This window comes from Pan troglodytes, chromosome 4 (assembly GCF_028858775.2).
Source record: "Pan troglodytes isolate AG18354 chromosome 4, NHGRI_mPanTro3-v2.0_pri, whole genome shotgun sequence".
Classification (NCBI taxonomy): Eukaryota; Metazoa; Chordata; class Mammalia; order Primates; family Hominidae; genus Pan; species Pan troglodytes.
The window spans coordinates 69,791,995-69,807,123 of record NC_072402.2 but is presented as its reverse complement, the minus strand read 5'-3'; the positions used below and the strand labels follow the sequence as shown (position 1 = coordinate 69,807,123).

General features: G+C 43.9%; 1 long non-coding RNA gene across 1 annotated transcript; it reads left to right on the top strand.

Moving 5' to 3' along the window:
• The first annotated feature begins 5,278 nt into the window (after nucleotides 1-5,278).
• On the top strand, nucleotides 5,279-13,961 carry LOC104006463 (uncharacterized). Its single transcript, XR_010156927.1, has 4 exons — nucleotides 5,279-6,748; nucleotides 9,146-9,349; nucleotides 9,445-9,562; nucleotides 13,091-13,961. It is a non-coding gene; the product is annotated as an uncharacterized LOC104006463 (long non-coding RNA).
• Nucleotides 13,962-15,129: the final 1,168 nt, after the last annotated feature.

Genomic DNA, 15,129 nt, shown 5'->3' with positions numbered 1-15,129 from the left:
TTTGTCCACAAAGAAATTCCTTGTGAGGGTGAGGGAGGTATGTGGCTTTTTTTTTTCCTTTGAGAGCAAGTTTTGCTCCTGTTGCCCAGACTGGTGTGCAATGGCAGGACCTCAGCTCACCACAACCTCCACCTCCCAAATTCAAGCAATTCTCCTGCCTCAGCCTCCCGAGTAGCTGGGATTACAGGCATGTGCCATCACACCCGGCTAATTTTGTATTTTTGGTAGAGACGGGGTTTCTCTATGTTGGTCAGGCTGGTCTCAAACTGCCGACCTCAGGTGATCCGCCCACATCAGCCTCCCAAAGTGCTGGGATTATAGGCGTGAGCCACTTTGCCTGGCCGGTATGTAACTTTTTCAACTTAGCAGCTATATTCTTTAGGAATAGAATGGAAGGCAGGTTTGCCCTAAAGCTCCCAGCTTAACTTTTCCTTTTGGCTTAGTGATTTGGGGGTCCCTGGATTTATTTTCCTTCACATTTCCTCCCGTTTCTTTTTAAATTCTTTCAGATAAAGCATTTTACAAGAAAGTGAATCTCCTCTAACATGATATTTGGAGGAGAAGAGTCATCTGATCTCTCATGGCTACGATGGTTTATTCCCAGTTGGGTAGGACACACATTATTAGGAGGGCTCATTTTTAGCAGGTTGTGAAGTCTCGCATCCTATGAAGAGAAAATATGGGTAGGAAAGGAGAAAAACAGCGACAAACAAACCAAAAAAGATAATTCTGGAAAATCAATATGGGCCATAATACTTTGAAGTCCATACATCAGCAGGCAGGTATGAGAGTGGTTTATGTATGTACATAGGTTGTTCTTATTTACTTCTGAAGTTTAAGTTGTCTAGCTTCATTTTGCAGGGCTTTAAGAAAGCACAGTTTCGTTTTCAGTGATTTAAAATTAGGAAAAATGGGGAAGGGAAAGGAAAAGACAGAAGAAAATAATTGAAAACATCATTTTGGAGACTTTTAGCCAGAAAAAAAATTTGGAATTCAGTCCAAACTGTAGAAAATAATAAAAATTAAATAACATTAGGCAAGACTAGAATCTAACAGCATGTATACTGTAGTTGTTGAAACATAATTTTTCTCTCTCCAGTTTCCCATTTTTACTAAAGAGAAATCATGGTAGGACCTATTCGCTTTATTATACTTGGCCTAATTATTTGTATAAAGTGCCGCAAGAACAATTATTTTTCACACAAGCCTTTTTAAATGACTTTGATGGAACTCTGTTCCGTAGAAAAAGTCTCAGATAAGACTTTTTAAAAGCCGAGCCCAGCCATGGCTTTGTACCATCGAATACATATGAGTTGGGTAAATTCCCCTCCTCTAGAGGTCCCAAGATCACTTGGGGCTCCTGGGCTTGTCAAAAAGTGACATTCTTTACTTACCACAAATCAGAAACCCTGTATAGGGACCGTGTAGACAAGATTTGGGGCCTGTTTTCCCAAGGGGCTTTTATTGGCTCTGTAAGTCAAGTTTGACTCCTTAAAGAAAAGCACACCATTTCAGTCAAAGCCTTGGTAAAATAACCAGTTTCTCCAACGGTGTTCTGTTGCAAAAGAAAACATTCTTATTGCACTTATGCAAATAACTACATTGACATAAGTTAAGAATATTCACAAATAGTTTCCAAATTCTGGAGAAATCAGGTAAAGAGAAACAAATATGCTCCAAATTTTGTTCACTGGAGTATACTTTACTGAATTTTTAAAAGCTGTCAATAGCTCAAAAGTAAAGTTTCCTTGACTCAGGAAAACATAAAAAAGGATCAGCAATTTTTTAAGGATCAGCAATTTTTTAGCAAAAAAGTCAACAATATCATTTCAGTCTTCTATTTGTTCAGTCCATGCAATTAACTCCTGTTTGATATTCACGAATATTTCAGCTCTCCATGAGAGTCCTAAAAGTTTACTCCTCTATTCCACTTTTTAAAAAAATAATGTTCCCAAGCAGACTCATGTCACATTTTTCTTTATTCTAATGTCACAATCTCCAGAGTAATTAGAAACCTGCATTCAAAAACACCTATCAAAGTCCAATAGCTAATTATAAACGACCTTTTGAAGAGGACTGAAAATAAGACAATTGTCTGTGGATGACAAAGTCTTAGGACAGGGTTTTATAATCTATCAAACATTTGTGGAGAGTGTTTTACAAAAAAAAAAAAAAAACCTTTGAGCTACACAGTGAATGTAAAGCTGAGGCTAGACAGGAATGGGATAGGGTGAATCTTCAGTCCCAGAGATCAACAGCCAATGGTTCATTTTTTGTAGGTTAACCTGACCTGGTGGAGTCCTCCATTGGTACCAAGCACAGTCCTTCACTTTCAACTCTAGATGACTTACCCCGTGGCACTTTTACCTTTTGCTTTCTGTCTAGCCTCCTACACGGTCTTTCTTTTACCTACTCTACTAGACTAAGTGATTATAACTGTTATCTTTTCTGAGCCTATAATCAAAAGTCAGTATCTGACAAAGAAGCAGATTGTTAAATCCAAGAATTTCTCTGTATCAGGAAAGTATTAATATGGATTCCTGCCTCCTCATTCATTAGTTGCACAGCTTCCTGCAACATAACAACTGGCCAGAAGATTCACCTGTGCAAATTGCCTGAGTGTTGGAGACTGCTTTTATTTGATCCCTCCCACCATCCACCCCCTGTTTTTGTTTTGTGTCACTTTCATTTGGTTAATAATATTCTAACAATATTTATCATTATAGTTATCTTGATTTGATGCAATTTTTCTTAATGAGATTGATAAAAATATTAGTCTTTCTTAATTCTTTATTATTTATTGTTTTGGATAACACACTGGAAAGGGAAATAGGAAAGGCTCTACATCGTTTGTCATATGTGCTCCACAATTTGCCCTCAAGTTTGATTCCTAGGTCCTACCACCCACACAAAACTGCCATCACCAGCCTGCTCCAATTCTACCCAATTACTAGCCATTGTCATACTTCAAAGTTCCTATGACCTCCTCCAAAGGAGCACAGTTTTGTATTTGATCACTTTCTGACCTCCCTGGAATCTACCCCACCTCCAATCACACTAGGATTAGAATCTAAATTCTGCAGCTACCTTGATATCAGTCTCTGTAGGGAAGCAGCCTGCAGCCTCCTATGGACTCCCATCAAGACAGGTTACCTTTTCCCGCTACAGGGTGCTGCTCACAGATTTTTTTTACTAAGATGGGAAGCTGGAGTAGAAATGGGAAGAGAGGGCCGGGCACAGTGGCTCACACCTGCAATCCCAGCACTTTGGGAGGCCAAGGCCAGCAGATCACTAGGTAAAGAGATCGGGACCATCCTGGTCAACATGGTGAAACCCCGTCTCTACTAAAAATACAAAAATCAGCTGGGCGTCATGGCACGCTCCTGTTGTCCCAGCTACTCAGGAGGCTGAGGCAGGAGAATCCTTGAACACGGGAGGCAGAGGTTGCACTGAGCCGAGATCGCGCCACTGCACTCGAGCCTGGTGAAGAGCAAGACTCTGTCTCAAAAGAAAAAAAAAAGAAATAGGAAGACAGAACTGATGGTAGGTATTTTGCTTTGCAATGACTCCAGACTGCTCTTCTATTTCATAGTGTCTGTAACTATGTGGGTGAGAACAGTGTAGTTTTTCCTTTATTCTTGCAACCACAGGACCAGGAGGCAATTGGAGGAGCCTCAAATAGCAGGGAAGGTTTTGGCTAGCTGAAGAAGGGGTATGGTGGGAGGGAGATATTGAGGCAAATTCCTTGGGAGACAGAATTGCAAGGGCAAAATAGATTTCCTTACCTGGCAGTGCCTTCTCTGCCTTTGTCCTGCCTTCGCTTCTGCCTAGGATCCCCCAGAAAAGGATAGTACTGGTTTGCACAGGAGCAGAAGTGGTGAAAATGGGAAATGATGAGTGTGGATGGAGATGCTCATGGCAGGGTCTGTAGGTCTCTTTGACGGGGCTCAACTCACAAAGTGCAGATTTTTATTGAAATATGAATGCTTGTAGAAAGGACATTTTCCTACTGAGCAATGGCAGTTCCGTATTTCTTATCAGAAAGGAAGTAGGCCTCGGTCTGATTGAAAAGTGAGGAGAGGGAGGATTCAACACTTACAAGTTCACCTGCATTGCATTTCCCAGAAGAAAGAAGAAAATCAATAACGCATTTCAAAGATCACGGTGCTAGAGACAGAGAACCACAATTTAAGCTTTTCCCTGGGCTTAGAGGCGGATGTCTCACTGCCAATTTCACGTCCAACACCGGAGCCTCGCAGTCCATTTTTCTCCCCTGCTGTTTTAGAACTATCCCCAAATATCAAGGACATCTGAATGAGTGAACCATCAGAATAAGGAGCGATTCCCACAGAGTTCCATCCCACAGGGAAGGGACGGGACCAGCGGGGCAGGCCTGAAGCCTGGGTTGAGCGGCGCTGTGCCTTTCATTCTTCACCGAGATCTCGGACCTAGAGTTTCCAGGTTCCGGAGGGATGCTGTTGTTGACCGCTAGCCTAGAATCCGTGAGGGCTGAACCGGGACGAAGGCCTAGGACAGAGAGGTGGTGTGGAAGGACCTAGCCGCGGCCACTGGAAGAGCAGCTTCCTGCAATGTAAAGTGTTCGCGACCTGCATTTGTTTTGCTTTCTTCCTGGAGGAGCCAAAACCGTCCCATTCTGCATCCTTATTCCAGCTCCTTTCCCTCTGCGAATCGCACTTGGTGGGTCGCGGGGCCCTCAGTAATTAGGGATCACGATTCAGCCAAGAAAAACACAGGTTTTCTTAAGCCTGAAGCCACTGACTTGAGGAGGGAGCGTGGGAGTAATGTCAGTAGCAGTTTTTTATTTCGTTTTCGTTTTTATTTTCTAGTCACTAGGCCACCAAAGAAAGTTCCACCCAACGGCCAGTCGATCCGTCGCAGCGACTCTTTTCCCTGAACGGAGGGTTTATGGCTGACACCTCCACTTGTTTCTCAGAGCCGGGGCTGACTGCCGGCTGCATCTTTGAATGGCGACCAAAAAAGACATGCATTTGTCTGGCAAAGTCGCTGGCGTTCGCCTGGTGCCCGCGCTTGCCGGGTCCTAGCGCAGCCAGATTCTCACACCAGCGAGTCCAGCGCCCAGAGCCACTCCTCCTTCGGATCACCTGTTTCTCACATGCGCCTCCGCAGCAGCACTGGCCTGACAGTTTTCCGGTTGCGACAGCGCTAGTTGAGCCAAACAAAACGTTTTCCTGCTTGCTCTGGGCGTCCCATTCTCCATCCGAGGCCTTCTAGTCCCGGTGTCACTGTCGCAGCACCTGGCGTTCGTTAGCTCTTTCACCAGCGGCGCGGAGCGGGCGGTTTTGCTGTCACGGCACATGTGGCACGGAGTTTCTCGGTGGCCGAAACCCTCTTTTTTCTCAGAGTCCAGTTTCTTGGTGACAGCGCCGTTGGTTGCGCCATAAGGAATGTTGTCCTTGACAACCCGCCGGCTGCAGTCATTCGCAAGCTCCAGGCACCGACATTTCGCAGAACTGAGGTCTCTCGGTCTCAGCACAGCTCGTTGCTCGATGCCTCCATTTTCTCGGGGCGACAGCACTCAGGTCGCCGATCTGAGGGATTCGGAGCTTCCCCAGCTGGGGTGAGCCTGGCGTTCCCGGGCGGCGGCGGCGGCGCTGGGCTAGGGGAGCCCGCCGCTCCTCCGAGCCGGTGACAGGGGAGCTGCCCGGGCGCCGTCTCTTCCCAGCGCCGCCGCAGAACCCGCAGAACAGCTCGACCTCCAGAACCCTGTGCTGTGGCGGCGGGGCTGGCGTGTCTGTCGCAGGACCCCGCGGATTCGTCTGTCGTTGGCTTGTTGGTCCTAACAAGTTTCGATTTCAGGGTGCCTGCGTTTCCTTTTCTTTTCTCTTCTTTTCCTTTTGTTTTGTTTTGAGACAGAGTCTCGCTGTGTCGCCCAGCCTGGAGTGCAGTGGCGCGATCTTGGCTCGCTGCAACCTCCGCACCCCAGGTTCAAGGGATTCTACTGCCTTAGCCTCCTGAGTAGCTGGGATTACAGGCGCTCGCCACCACGCCCGGATAATTTTTGTATTTTTACTAGAGGCGGTGTTTCATCATATTGACCAGGCTGGTCTCGAACTCCTAACCTCAATAATCTGCCCGCCTCGGCCTCCCAAACTGCCGGGATTACAGCATGAGCCGCTGCGCCCAGCCGGTGACTACGATTTCTACCCCCTGGTTCAAGTCGGGGAATAGCCAAAATGTGATTTCTCAACCCAAGCAAGTCCCCACTTAGGACAAACACCAGCCTAGGCGTGGTGGCGATTTCTAGGTCGTAGGAAGTCGATGTTTCGCCACAGAAAGGCTGAGTGACCCTGTGACTCATTTCCCAGCAACTCCGGGTTTCCTGTAGCCTAATCATAACAAACGCAGAGTTAGCCCTGCCTCAAGTTTCTTTTTTCTTTTTTCTTTTTCTTTTTTTTCTTTTTTCTTTTTTTTTTTGAGACAGAGTTTCTTTCGTCCAGGCTAGAATGCAGCGGCGCCATCTCGGCGATCTCGGCTCACTGCAACCTCCACCTCCCGGGTTCAAGTGATTCTCCTGCCTCAGCCTCCCAAATAGCTGGGATTATAGGCGCCCGCCACCACACCCGGCTAATTTTTGTATTTTTAGTAGAGACAGGGTTTTGCCACATTGGCCAGACTGGTCTCAAACTCCCGACCTCAGATGATCCACCCGCCTTGGCCTCCCAAAGCCTCAAGTTTCTAAGTCGTGGCAAGTTCCGGCTTCCTACTAGTAAGGCTTGCTTTAGCTGCGCAGGAGATGTTTAACTCCTGTAGAAATCTGTGTACCAGCGAATGCTATTCATTTAGGTTTAGCGATGACCAGTTTAGCAGTGCCTGGGAGCTCTTACACCAAGGCTAGCTGCGCAACATCAAGTCCCGCCTTAGCTATGTTGGTGTTTTTTAAACTCCCATGCAAGTCAGGAAATGCCGGCAAACGCGATTTCTGGTTTACGAAGCTCGGTTTGACGATAGCAATTTCCGCCGAACGCGACTTTTTCCTCTTGTGGACGAAGTCGGGATATACCAGCTACTACGATTTTTTAGTCGTAAACAGGTTTAACCATGACTGGGTTTTGTTGGTTTCTTGTTGTTGCTGTTGTTTGTTTTTGTCCTAAGAAATGTAGACTTAGGTGTAACATGTACCGGTTTAGATCTAACAGGGATATCCTAATCACGGAATTGCTTCATTTGGCAATACTTGTAATTTCTGCTTTGTAGGGTTGGTTCTCTCTAATTTTTGCTTATTTTTAAATTCTCTTTTTGTGTCTTTTGCTCTGAGAACAACGTTACCGGTAGTTTCCAGTGTGTTTGCTTTGCCTTTTTATTTGAATTTTAGAATTTATTATTTTAAAATTTTATCTTATTTAAATGTTATTCATTTTTCTTCTACTAATTTTGAGTATCACAGCTTCGTACTCCTTGACTTGCATTCTCTCAGGAGCTGGGGAGCCAAGCTCGGTCTCCGCTTCGGTGGTTTCAGGTCCCGGGTTCTGTCTGGCGGCTCTGCTTCTAATGCGGAGCTGGCGGTTTTGCAGCAACGCTTTTGCCAGTAGCGCCCACTGGGCGGTTTTTCAGTTGCTGCACCGTTCTTAGCGCCCAACGGAACGTTTCCCGTACGCGGAGTCCATAAGTTGTCTGTGCCGTCACTTTCTCGGTTCTGGCACCGCTAGTATCTCCTAGGAACTTCCTAAACCCGTTTTACGGTGCAGAACGGTAATTGCACCGAGCCTCTGTGCCAACTAGTACTTCCGTAATACCGTTAGCCGGCTCTTTTCCTGTCACAACACATTAAAACGTGTTAAAACACATTAAACGGATTAAACACGTTAAACGGATTAAAACACATTAAAACGTCACAACATATTTAAACAGAGTCGGTCCATTCCTCCAGACAGTATGTTTCGGCATGGAAGCACCCTTCCTAAGAATCCGCAGTTTCTTTCTAGCAGCACCGTTATGGCGCCTAAACGGATATTTGTTTGGCAATACCAGCGCTATCCGCTAGGTGCCGGCGCTTGCTGAGTCTCAGCGCCGCCAGATTCTTGCTAGCGAGGTCCAGAGCAGTGCAGAGACCTAGCGGACAGTTTTCCGGTGGCAGCAATGCTCATTTCCCGGACACAGATGGTTTTTGGCCCCTGAAGAACTCTTTAATCCCTGCGTTTTGTAGCGCTCGTTCTCTGTAAGGTTTGCTTAGTATCCGTTTCATTTCGACTTCTTTTCTCGCTATGTTTTTCTGTCGGAATTACGATTTGTTTTGTTTCTATGTGCTCTCTAGAATTTTACCGGTTTTCATTTGTCTACTAATTTTCGTGCATTCGTTACTATTGAGTTTCATAATATCTGGGTGCCCTCTGCCCACGAGCTCCGGAGAGCATAAATACCCAGGCTGATGGTAGTGCTAAAGGTTCTGCTTCCTCTCGTCAATCAGCGCAAACGCTTATGTCCTCCTGCTCTGAGGCTTAATTAAGCGATGGAGCAACATTTTCTTGGCTATGTGAAGCCTGCTTGAGATTCCGCAGAGGTGGTGCCTGAGCTCCAGCCTCGGCCTATTTTGAATTCAGAAGACTGTGATATTACTGTGTGAGCCACCACTTTGGGAGGCCAGCATGGGCAGATCACTTGAGGTCAGGAGTTGGAGACCAGCCTGGCCCAAGTGGTGAAACCCCATCTCTACTAAAAATACAAAAATTAGCCGGTGATGGTGCATGCCTGCAATCCCAGCTACTCAGGAGGCTGAGGCAGGAGAATCTCTTGAACTCGGAGGCAGAGGTTGCAGTGAGCTCAGATCGTGCCACCGTCCTCCAGCCTAGGCAGACTGAGACTCCATCAAAAAAAAAAAAATCTTAGAGTTATATTGTATGAAATAATAGGTAGTCATTAAATGTCTGGGTCATTCTCAACTTTACAAAAGTACTGTAGGCAAACATTTTTCCAAAGAAAAAGTGTTATTATTAAAAGGAAAATAGTTTTATCTAATTCAAAAGTTATTTAGGAAAAAGGTAAAAACATACTGTACATTTTATCAAAATAATTCCTGTGTAATTATTACTAGGTTTTTATTTGCTTAGAAAAACTGAGATTAAAAAAGGTTATTATATCTACATAACTTTCTGTAATTCTTTTAAAGTTTTTTGTTACCAGGTTACAGGGCTTTCACTCCTGGGTCGAAAAAGGTCACCAACTCCTACTAAATCTTAAACATTAACAGCAACTGAAGCCTCATCTTCAGACCTAAGAGAAGATGAAAATCAGAAGAAGCTGCATTCACGAGACCTGGGTCCAGAAAATTAAACTATTCAACCCCCTAGTCCCAGGGACTATTGCAGAAGAAGTGGGTGTTTGGACTTGTAAGGACCTACTTTAAGAGCGAAAGTTAGTTCAGTATTTCTCTATAAACAGTGGTTTTGTTTTGTTTTGTTTTGACAGGAACTAGCTCTGTCACCTGGGTTGGAATGCAGTGGCATGATCCTGGCTCACTGCAACCTCCATCTCCCAGACACAAGCGATCCTGCCACCTCAGCCTCCTGAGTAGCTGGGACTGCAGGTGTGTACCACCATGCCTGGCTAATTTTTGTATTTTTTGTAGAGACAGTGTTTCATCACATTGCCAAGGCTAGTCTCAAACTCCTGAGATCAAGGAATCCACCCACCTATGCCTCTCAAAGTACTGAGATTACAGATGTGAGCCACAATGGCCAGCCTATAAAGATTAATATAAAAGGAACACTGATGCAAGACCAGCCTGTGGGCCCCTGTGTCAGATTAGCAATGTTTTCTTGAGGTATTAACCCATTCTTTTTTTAAACATTATAAAACGTTATGAAAGGTTTATAAAATTATAGCTTCTGGTCAAGATGATTAAAATTTAATACACTTGTCTATAAGATTTGAGAAATAGATTTAATTGGCTTCATTCTATCTTCATTAGGTCTTATTTTTTGGGAAAGTAAGTCTCAAAGAGTAAAAGGTTTTGCCTTTTTGTTTTTGAAATATTTGAGTTACCACTTTGAGTAAACGACTGACTTCTTTTACAATGACCTGTGATTCTATTTTGTGATATCAAGTGTTTTAAACATTGACCTTGTTTTAAGTATTTGACAAACTTTCTAAAATCCAATTCTAAATTCGGTCTTTTTTACCTCATTAATTTTTTTGACATTAAGTCCCCTGAAATCCAAAGAGATATATTTGGCTTATTTGGCATAATAAGATCACATAAGATGCATTATCAAATATGAAATGATATTTAACTTTCTTTAGATTGTATTTATATGAATGTCTCATTAGTATGTATTACAAAATCGTATGAGATTCCTGTGATTCTGAAATGTGTTAGTGTATGTTATCAGAACTAATTAAGATCATTATATTAAATTGTTGTATACCATAGCTATAACCAAATTTCCTTGTCCATTGCATCTTTAACCCTTGCTATTCTAATACTTTTGCCATCGACAATTATTGTTTTACTTTGATCCTTTTATAGGATTATAATCAGCTATAGACCTCTGAGACTGTTTTTTGTTTCTTGTTTTTTTTTTTTTTTTTTTTTTGAGATAGGGTCTCATTCTGTCACCCAGGCTGCAGTGTGGTGGCATGATCACTGTTCAATTTACCCTCAATCTCCTAGGCTCAAGCAATCCTCCTACCTCAGCCTCCCAAGTAGCTGAGACTACAGAGGCACACCAGGCACCCAGCTAATTTTTAAATTTTTTGTAGAGGTAGAGTCTCCCTATGTTACCCAGACTCGGCTCAAACTCCTGGGCTCAAGCAATCCTCTCATCTCAGCCTCCCAATGTGCTGGGATTTCTGGAATGAGCCACCACACCCAGTCTTTTAATACATTTATTGTTTCTTCATTAACAAATGCTAAGCATCTATATTATACTACAAAGGGATCAAGGTCCCAGAAATAAGTGATCAACAAGTAGACATGGACTTGGCCACAAAGTGTTTGACACCTTCATGAGTTGAAAAAAGACAGTAAACAGGACAACAAATAAATAAGACAGTATTTATATAATAAATGCTTTTTGTTGCTGCTGTTGTTGTTTTGTTTGTTTGTTTTTAAGACAGTCTCTCTCTGTTTCCACTGCTGGAGTGCAGTGGCATGATCTCGGCTCACTACAACCTCTGCCACCTGGGTTCAAGCAATCCTCCCTCCCCAGCCTTCCGAGTAGCTGGAACTACAGGCGCTCAACATGCCTGGTTAATTTTTGTATTTTTAGTAGAGACAGGGTTTAGCCGTGTTGGCTAGGCTGGTCTTGAACTCCTTACCTCAGGTGATCCACCCACCTCGGCCTCCCAAAGTGCTAGGATTACAGGCATGAGCCACTGCGCTCGGCCGTGATAAATGCTATCAAGAAACTTAACATAAGTGTATAGTAGGATGCTATATTAGGTAGTATAGTAAGACTAGAATTATCTGCGATACTTCCACTTCGATATGAATAATGCAATGAACAAAGCGAAAAAAAAATCTGGGCCAGGTGCAGTGGCCCACATCTGTAATCCTAGCACTTTGGAAGGCTGAGGCAGGAGGATCACTTGAGGCCACGAGTTTGAGACCAGCCTGGCCAACATAGTAAAACCCCCTCTCTACTAAAACTACAAACATTAGCCAGACATGGTGGCATGAAACTGTAATCTCAGATACTCGGAAGGCTAAGGTGGTAGAATCATTTAAACCCAGGGGGCAGAGGTTGCAGTGAGCTGGGATCCTGCCCCTGCACTTCTGCCTGGGAAACAGAGCAAGATGTTGTAAAAAAAGAAAAAAAAAAACGAAAAAAAAAAACCCCAAAAACTGAAGGTGGAATTACCATCATGAGAGAAGAATCTAAGACTAGAACAACTTTATTATGGGCTAGGCATGGTGGCTAACATCTGTAATCCAAGCACTTTGAGAGGCTGAGGGAGGAGGATCACTTAAGGCCAGAAGTCCAAGACCAAACCAGATAACACAGTGAAACACAATTTCTACCAAAAAAAAAAAAAATTATTAGCTGGATGTGGTGGTTCCTGCCTGCAGTCCCAGCTGTCTGTAGTCCCAGGCACTCAGGAGGCTGAGGCAACCACCAACTTAGCAGCATGGTGAAAACCCATCTTTACAAAAAATACAAGAAAAATTAGCCAGGTATGGTGGCACATACTTGTATTCCCAGCTACTCTGTAGGCTGAGGGGGGAGGATCACCAGCTACTCTGGAGGCTGACAGAGAGGATCCCTTGAGCCTGGGAGGTCCAGGTTGCCAAGAGCATGACACTGCATTCCCACCTGAGCTGCAGCAAAAAACCTGTCTCAAAAAAAAAAAAAAAAAAAAAAAAAGACAATGAATAGGCAAAACATCCCAAGAAATAAATAAATAAATAAATAAATAAATAATGAAGCCCAAAGCATCACATTATCCAGCTTCAAGCTATTCTATAAGGATGCCATTATCCTAAACAAATTCATGCAGAAACAAATATTACATGTCCTCACTTAGAAGTGGGAGCTCAGCCTGGTATACAGGGACATAAAGATGAGAACAATAGACCACTGAGGACTCCGAAAGGAAGGAGGGAGGGACATAAGGGGGTAGAGGCTGAAAAACTTCCTCCTGGGGATTTAGTTCACTCTCTGGGTGATGAGATCAAGCCTTAGAATCACACAATATATTCTCATAACAAACCTACACATGTACCTCCTGAATCTAAAATTAAAATGTAACATGAGTCAACATAACACAGAATAATACAATAATAAAATATCTCCCCAAAAAATGATCTTCTAATTTTAAAAATGGGCAACTACCCTGGCCTGCTCCTCAGTAACATAGCGATCTTTAGGCATCTGACAAGCATTACTCTGAGGCAGAAAGGGATCCTGTCTGCTCTAGTACTAGCAATGCATTTGGGGACAATAATGAACTTTCTAACCAGGGTGCCCCAAGAGGGCTTTCTCTGTACAAGAAAGGTGATATTTTTTCTTTTCAATCCCTAAAGCAAATTGTTTAACTAGATAACTTCATCTCAGATGATAGGACTTTATGTTAATCTCATTAATTCCATGTCCTGATGTAACTTGCTCCTAAGAATAAGGTTCACACCCACCTCCCTGCAATCTGATTTGGACGGCCCATGAGACCAGAAGATTACAAAAACGCAAAAGATGTTGACTTATGAGTCCTAGATACGCTGTATCCGCTGGTGAAAGGACGCGATGGTGTTGCTCTGTCCCCTCCGAGTTTGGCAGGCCCGGGATTCCGCAAAGGAGGCGGCGGGACCAGATGCCCCCAGCCCGGAGCTCAGTACATTCGGTGTCCTGGATGCTCCCTTCCTGTGCTTACCACTGCGATCTCTCCTGGGCCGGCCTAGATTTCCACTGCCACATACTTTCCGCTCCCTGCGTGCTTCCTTGCTGAAACTGCCGGCGAAAAGATCTCTTTCCCAAGCCTCAGAGTACCTGGAGGCGGGGCGCAGAGTCGCCTGCTCTGGATCCGGCGCAGGCAATTCAGGAGGAGCCGCAGGAGCCCTCGGGAGAGCAGGAGGCTGCATAGGGTCTCAACATATGCCCGCCCGCCCCCGCAGCCTCCCTCGCAACTCGCCTCTCGCTTAGTGGACAGACGACCGGAGCCGGAGACTTCCATCCGAGAAGACCTTTGAGAGTGTCAGCCTACTGCTGTCCCCTGGTGCCACCAACCAAAGTTCCAAGACTGCTGGCTGCAGATGGCATGCGCTTGGGGACAGACGCCCTGAGACTGTGTCCACGGCCCGCCTTTGGAATCCTGGGCCCTGGAACTTCCTCTGAGACCTTCCATTGGATGATCCTCTTGTAAATAAATAAATAAATAAAGTTACAATAATACCTGAGTTCTCTCAAATGCGATGGAAGATGTTTCGCCTTCAGATCACTTTATGCCTTTTTTCCTTCCTCTTCTCAATAAAATTGTACACAAATGTGAAATTCCTGTTACCTGGGTTCCTGCTGATGACGTTGGGTAAGGATGAGGCTCAGGGGTGGGGTGTCTGGTTGCTGTTGCCAGGACTGGCAGGGAAACCTGGGTCGCCTGGATTTGCTGGTTGCAGAGCAAAATCAAATACAAAAAGTGGTGTGTCTTATGCAGAGATTGGAGGGGAGGACCGGCCCGGGGTCATGCAGGGTGGGGGACTCACAGGCTGAGCCTACAGGAAATCAAGTGAACAGGCAGAGGACCTGAGAACTTACTGCAGGAAATTCTCCTGTTCTAAGGCCCTGGAACTTTTTCCCTCTGAAGCTTTGCACCCTCCTATCTTGAGACCTTGCTAAACTCACTCATGAGTTCTGGAAGTTTGCTTTTAGACTCTTTAAGATAGGCTCATGTTCTGCAATTATGGATAGTTTCATTTTTTTTTACTTCCAATGTATATGCTTTTTAACTCCTTTTCTCACCTTATTGCACCAGCAAACAATTCCAGTACCTTGTTGAATAGAAAGACTTGGAGAGGATATCTTTGCCTTGTTCCTGATTTCATGGGAAAGCATTGAGTCTGTCACTATTACATACAATTTAGCTATAGGTTTCTGTAGATGTTCTTTGCACAGTTGAGGAAATTCCCTCGATTCCCACATTGTTGAGAGTTGGTTTTTAAATTTTAAATCATGAATGGGTATAGATTTTCTTAAAAGCATTTTTTGAATCATTTGATAGAATTGTATGATGTTTCCAATCCAGACAATCAATAGGTTGAATCATATTGATTGACTTTTGAGTATTAAACCAGCCTTACATGTAGAATAAACCTTACTTGGGCATGGTATTGTTCTTTAACATGCATTTCTGATTTCTATTTGTTAGTATTTTGGTGAAGATTTCTGCATCTATATGTAGGTGCAATATTAGTCAGCAGTTTTCTCCTAGTGTACTGTGTTTGCCAGGAAAACGCTGATCTCATAAAATAAGTTGGGAAGTATGCCATATTCTTCTATTTTCTAGAATAAATTGTGTAGAATTCATCTTATTAATTATTTGAATATTAGGTAAAATTAGTCAGTGAAATTGTAAGAACCTCTAGGTTTGTTTTTTGGAAGACATTTGACCATGAATTCAGTATTTTTAATAACTTCAAAAAAATACAGATTATTTTGTGTTATT